The sequence below is a fragment of the Folsomia candida genome, unplaced genomic scaffold (assembly GCF_002217175.1).
Source record: "Folsomia candida strain VU population unplaced genomic scaffold, ASM221717v1 Fcan01_Sc013, whole genome shotgun sequence".
Lineage (NCBI taxonomy): Eukaryota > Metazoa > Arthropoda > Collembola > Entomobryomorpha > Isotomidae > Folsomia > Folsomia candida.
The window spans coordinates 771,790-777,789 of record NW_019091205.1 but is presented as its reverse complement, the minus strand read 5'-3'; the positions used below and the strand labels follow the sequence as shown (position 1 = coordinate 777,789).

General features: G+C 40.0%; 1 long non-coding RNA gene across 1 annotated transcript; it reads right to left on the bottom strand.

Annotated features, from left to right (window-relative positions):
* Positions 1–656: 656 nt before the first annotated feature.
* LOC118437393 lies at positions 657–3,457 on the bottom strand. The gene is made up of 5 exons (XR_004836082.1): positions 3,303–3,457; positions 3,100–3,238; positions 2,112–2,522; positions 1,609–2,021; positions 657–1,533 (listed from the first exon to the last, which is right to left on the bottom strand). It is a non-coding gene; the product is annotated as an uncharacterized LOC118437393 (long non-coding RNA).
* Between the last annotated feature and the right edge of the window lie 2,543 nt (positions 3,458–6,000).

The window sequence follows — 6,000 nt, the reverse complement described above, 5'->3', positions numbered from 1 at the left end:
TAATTCCAAATTTTCCAACTTCTATGCAATTCATACGTGCCAAGTTTACGCAAAAGAGTTTCTAAGCAAAACGTCACTTTTCCTGGGTTACGAAGCAGGGTATCAAAGTTTCTGTTATCCAAAAATAAACCCAATTCTTCTCCTAGAATTTCAAAACTGCGGAGAAAATGTACTGAAATGCCTGATTTTATGTCCGTGGAAAATTGACTTATTCACGCACTTAACACAAACCCCTCTCTACTTGACTTATTTATAGGAAGAGAAAGGTCAAAAGGATGAACTGTGCCTGGCAGAAACCCTTTGAGGCAAGTGCACCTTCTTCTAGAAACGACCCTTCTGACACTGAGCACATTCCTACAACCACTCAACCTTTTCTCTCCCTTGGACAGAAATAGCAATATGAATGGACCGAATCGGATATTACATAAATATGTATGCAATCAAATCAGTCAGATCATCTTCCTCTCATACTTTCTCATTTGAAATGCAATGTGTGAGTGTCAAGTACTCCTTATCTAATTGTTAATGCGTGCATGTTAGTGATATTCCCCCGCACATGCGCAGAAAATACACGGGAGGAATACAACTTTTTAGGGCCAGTAAAGAGATTTTAAACGATTATTTAACATGGGGTTTATTTATTTATTTAACACTAGCGTATAAGCCCGTCTCCCGCCGGGCGAGAGCTCAACTGATTTTCATGAAAATTGAGTGGGATTTTGTTCATAATTCCGCAGAATTATTTTTTTTATTATACCTCTTATTAACTGAACATGTATATTGGAAAGAAAAGTGAAAGTAACTGTTCCACGCGATGGAAGCAAAAGTGACATCCACCAAATTTTACCTCACTTTAAAGTACAGGGTCCATGATAACCAATATAACTATTATTAGACAACCGCTCACGATAATCATTCCTAAAGAACCATCGTCAGACAACCATTCCCAGATAACCACTATCAGACAACAAATCACAGATGAGTTGTGCCACGTCACAGCACAATAGCCTCATTGCTAACGTGACACAACTCTTCGACCCTGTGCTGTGCGCACAGCCCAGAACAGCACATCAAAGCTTAATAGTCCCACTTCAAACATGACATAACTCTTCGACCCTGTGCTGTGCGCACAGCTCAGCACCGACAACTTCATCACAGATCGATGAGTTGTTTCAGGTCACAACAGTATTGTGCTATGCGTACATCTGGGGTGATTATCTTAGATGGTTATCTGGGGGTGGTTATCTTAGATGGTTATCTGGGGGTGGTTATCTTAGATGGTTATCTGGGGGTGATTATCTTAGATGGTTATCTGGGAGTGGTTGTCAGGAGGTAGTTATCTGGGGGTGCTTGTCAGACGGTGGTTACCTGGGGGGTATTTATTTTTTTTAATTAAAAATTTAATTCGAATTTTCGCGCCATTTGAAACTTGACTTTCTCCACTTTTACTTCCGTTGCGGACAAATTAGTTTCACTTCCGTTGCAGACAAACATTTCCAGCTTATAATATAGATGACCATTTGGAAACACTTGCTGAAATTTCAAAAATTAAATTTGGCGTAATAAGATAACTATATATGTATGTATTTATATGTATATTTAACTGACCTCACAATAAAATCCAATAACAGCAACAATAATTTATTACATATTCACCCTTCAAGGGTATGACGACGACAATGTGTCACCAGATTGGAAAAGTGCACAACGGCTTCCTGCAGAAGTAACAGTCGCGTCGATTCGCAGGATTGTGATGCCTTGCGTGCTGGGATAAACCTGCTTTCGAGTGACTCGCGAATTCACATGGTCGCAGGAATGAATCCTGGCGGAATGTTTTCTCTCCACGTGTCGTTTCAAACTGACTGATGTCGTCAATCTTTTGTCACAAAATGTGCACGGATAATTCCTCCGATTTTCATGCAAACTTGCACATGTTTTACTAAGGCCGCTCCACTCAAGAAAATCTGAGGACAAAGTTCACACTGGAAAATCCTCCGGGTCGAAATTTCCAAATGCGTGTCCTGTAAAATAAGCCAGTGTTTATAAGTTGCTAAATTTTTAGCCGTTTTATTTTATCCGACAAAATATTAGCGAGAAAAATTGACTCCTACCTCGTGTTTTTTCATGGCGTTTTGTTGGGTGAACCCACTCCTCCCACAAGTGGAACAAGTGTAGGCCTTTTCCGTCGTGTGGGTGGAAATGTGCTCCTCAAATTTTTGTGCGGTTTTTAGTTTTCTACCACAAAGCGTGCACGGAAATCGGGTCGGATTTTCGGCATGTTCACTTCTTAAGTGTTTCGATAAGGCATCCCTGTTCTGGCAGGTTTTTCCACATCCGGGAAAATCACATGGAAGACGAGGTCGTTTCATCGCGCTGTGAACGGAACTAATGTGTCTTCGTAAATTTGCATGTGAAGAGCACACCCGATGACAAATATCGCAACTTGGTCGTTCCCGGTTGGTGTGAGACACTCTCATGTGAACGTGTAAGCTTTGTGGATTTTTCATAATTTGCCCGCAAATCTAAATATTAGGAAATGGTAAAGCATGGGTGACTGGGTGGTCAGAATCGTAAAATTAATCATAAATTGAATAAACCGTTGTAACGTTAGAAGTAGCTCACCCTGTTCTAATGAGTTGTACATAACTTTGCGCCAAAGGTGCAGAATTAGCCGACAAAAAAGATACATAATTTTCATATAATTTTGCACCAATGGTACAGAATTAGCGGGGAATAACAGAAATTTGATAAAATTTTGCACCATTGGTGCGGCCGAAATGAGTAAAATTGAGATACAATTTTGACATTATTTCGAGGTTAAGATGTGTCTGCTACGACTAACAAGAACTTTCAGATAATTTTAACCATTGGTGCGGAATACATCGATTCCCCCAATTATTTCGCACCATTTGCACCACGGATTGTTTGATACCAATGGTGCGCCCAACTTATCCAATATTGGTCAAGGGGCTGTTTAATTAGCATCAATTGGTACAAAAAAGTCGTTAACAACCAGACGGACGGACGGACAAGAGGAATTCAATAGCTCCCGTGCTACGTAGGGCGAGCTAATAATACGTCTTAAATTTAAATTGTTACCTGACATTTCACCTTGGCTTCCGGGTCGTGGGTTATAATGTGCCGGGCCAAGTCCGTCTTTCTTTTGAATGATTTTGAGCAGGTGGAACATTTCCGAACCTTGGCTGTTGGTAGACTCATTTCAATTTGGGTTCCGAACCTGTAATTTAGAAGTATCGAGGCGTAAAGGAAGGAGTAAAACTATACTTTTCTGGATTCCGTACCAGTGCAGGGAAATTTGCCCTTTATCCGATTGTCAAGCTTATTCTGCTCCTAAAATTTCAAAACTGACGAGAAAATGGACCGCCATGCAATATTTATTATAATTCTTACGGAGACTTACTCATTGACTGAACACAAGCTGCTCTCTACCTGCACAATAAATATATTTTAGTCGAATAAGGCTCAGGGATGAAACGTGGCTTGTAAAAGCCATGCGAGACTATAAATAGCGCACTTGAAATCAAGTGAACTTTTTTCTAGAATCAACCCTTCTGTCAAGTAACACATTCTTTCCACCCACTCCACTCGGTGATCCAAGTGCATATATATGTATCACATGGTTTAGATGTTCGTCAATGGGGACCCTTTTTATAACACCAAGCACTTGGAATTTTAAAATAGAGCTTTAAAAATGATATCACTGGAATAAACCGCTTGATGCATCACGAATTTTGAGAAGTAGATATAGTTTCATTAATAATAACAAGTACATAAAAATTGATGTTCCTGGGTATTACGCAATAAATTCATGTAATTGATATCACTCTACAGAAGGTGCTAACAGATGTCGGATGAATATTAATTTTGGTCAGCGTACAACCTCGACCAAAATTTGCTTCCCGCGTTCGTATCCCAACCATGCGAAGTGGGAACGATAGCTCGTGCTATGGTCCATTTGGAAAAGGTAGAACATCGGCCAATGTTAATAAAGATGAAAGGCTAAATGGCCGACCTCTCCATAAGTAATAACATGTGAAGTTTCGAAATTAATTGCTCGGTCAGTTGTTGATGGATTTTCAAAATGGCGCCCGTTTTGGAAACCTTGGACCCTTGCGCGAAATATATATTTTCAGATTTTTGAAATTTGACCCCACCCACCGGTTATCCAGGTCACCAGGTCAAAAAAATGAAGTGACACTTTGGTATCGAATTTCGAAATTCTACGTCGGGTTTCGAAAGATCTGGATACAATTCTTGGCGGATAGTCAGGTCATCGTATCCAGCGATTATCTGGCCGCACCCCCTCATTACAAGTCAAAGTGGGAGTGGTCAAAGGACAAATTCAACCACTTAAAGTAGAAAAAAATTCCTAGCGCTGTGATTTTCGGAATTCAAGATCGCCATTAGACATAATATTGATGATGCACCCCATCCGAACGACAGGATGTTATCGTTGACCCCCTGGCGACAAAGGGGTGTGGCCATTGGCGCTTCTGCGAATTCCCAACTAAAGTACGTCATGCGACATATCATTCTTGTCAGCTTAGTGAGGGGATCTCAACCGCATAATTGAAATTTGGAAACCACACCCCCAGTGGGAGTGGTCATCAGCGACTTACCAATTCTAACGAAACCATGTCGAGTGACATATCGTTCTTCTCAGCACAATGGGGGGATTATTATAGCATAATTAAAATTTGGAAACCACACCCCCAGTGGGTGTGGTCATCAGCGACTTACCAATTCTAACAAAACCATGTCGAGTGACATATCGTTCTTCTCAGCACAATGGGGGAGATTATTATAGCATATTTCCAAATGAACGATAGTATCCTCAACCCTCATGATCGTCGAGGTTGTACGCTGCCTACATTCAGGGCCCGTTTAAGGGTAAGGCGACCTAGGCAACTGCCTAGGGCGCCAAATCCTCAAGGGCGCCGTGAGGCGCCCGGCTGTACACTAGATAAAAACGACATTTGGGAAAATTAATAAATGATTTTCTTATATTCGTGAAGATAGAATGGTCAGTAGAAAAACTTCTAAAAAATGTGAAACGGTCTGAGGACTATTTGATAAACTTTTTAGCTTAATTTTTTGCATCACATAGTTTTTGACAAACAAATATTGTCATCTACAGGCAGGCCCCGAAATTTGGAAGAGGGCAATTGCTCAGAACGTCAAATTCTGAGGGCGCCCCTAGGCGCCCTAAGGTACTTGTTTATACAAAGGCGCACAAAGGATTCCTGTATTCAGAAATAAATTGATGTTAACCAAACTAGTCCAAATTTATATGCAAACTGTAAAAACAGGTTTAAAAGTTCACAGAAATGTATCTCTTATCCCAAAAGCTTTTCGGAGCACATATACAAATAAGTTAATTCATGGAGTTCTTACTGGGCCCGTGAGGGAACAGTTGCCCAGGGCGCTGAGGCGCTGCTGATAACCAGACGTCGGATATGAATGAATGATAAAACCTCAAAATATGAATGAAAAATGACCTTAAAAATCTCCAAAATATGACAACAAAAATGACTCTATTTTTTGAATGTTTGGCTTAATTTTTGATATATTTTCTTGTAATGCTCAATTTCTATCAATTAAACAAGTTCTGGAGTGATTTAATTCATTCCCAATGAATTATATCACCTTAGGCGAAAGTGAACGTCAATTTCTGAAAGTTTCTCATCATTGTGAGAAAACTTAATTTCTTGTCATTTTCTGTCGATTTGGTTGCCAAATCTTAGAATTTGGTCAAAAATGATAAAATGAACGAAAAAACCCCGAAATATGATCGGGAATATGAATATGTCCCAAAACCCGAAAATATGACCAATATGAGAAAATATGTTTTGACATACGTGACCTACTAGTGACCATAAACATTCTCAGAAAGTTTGGCGACTGTAGGTCGATAAATGGAAAAACTCATTTTTCATTCATATCCGACGTATGCTGATAACATATGAGAGTGAGGCACGA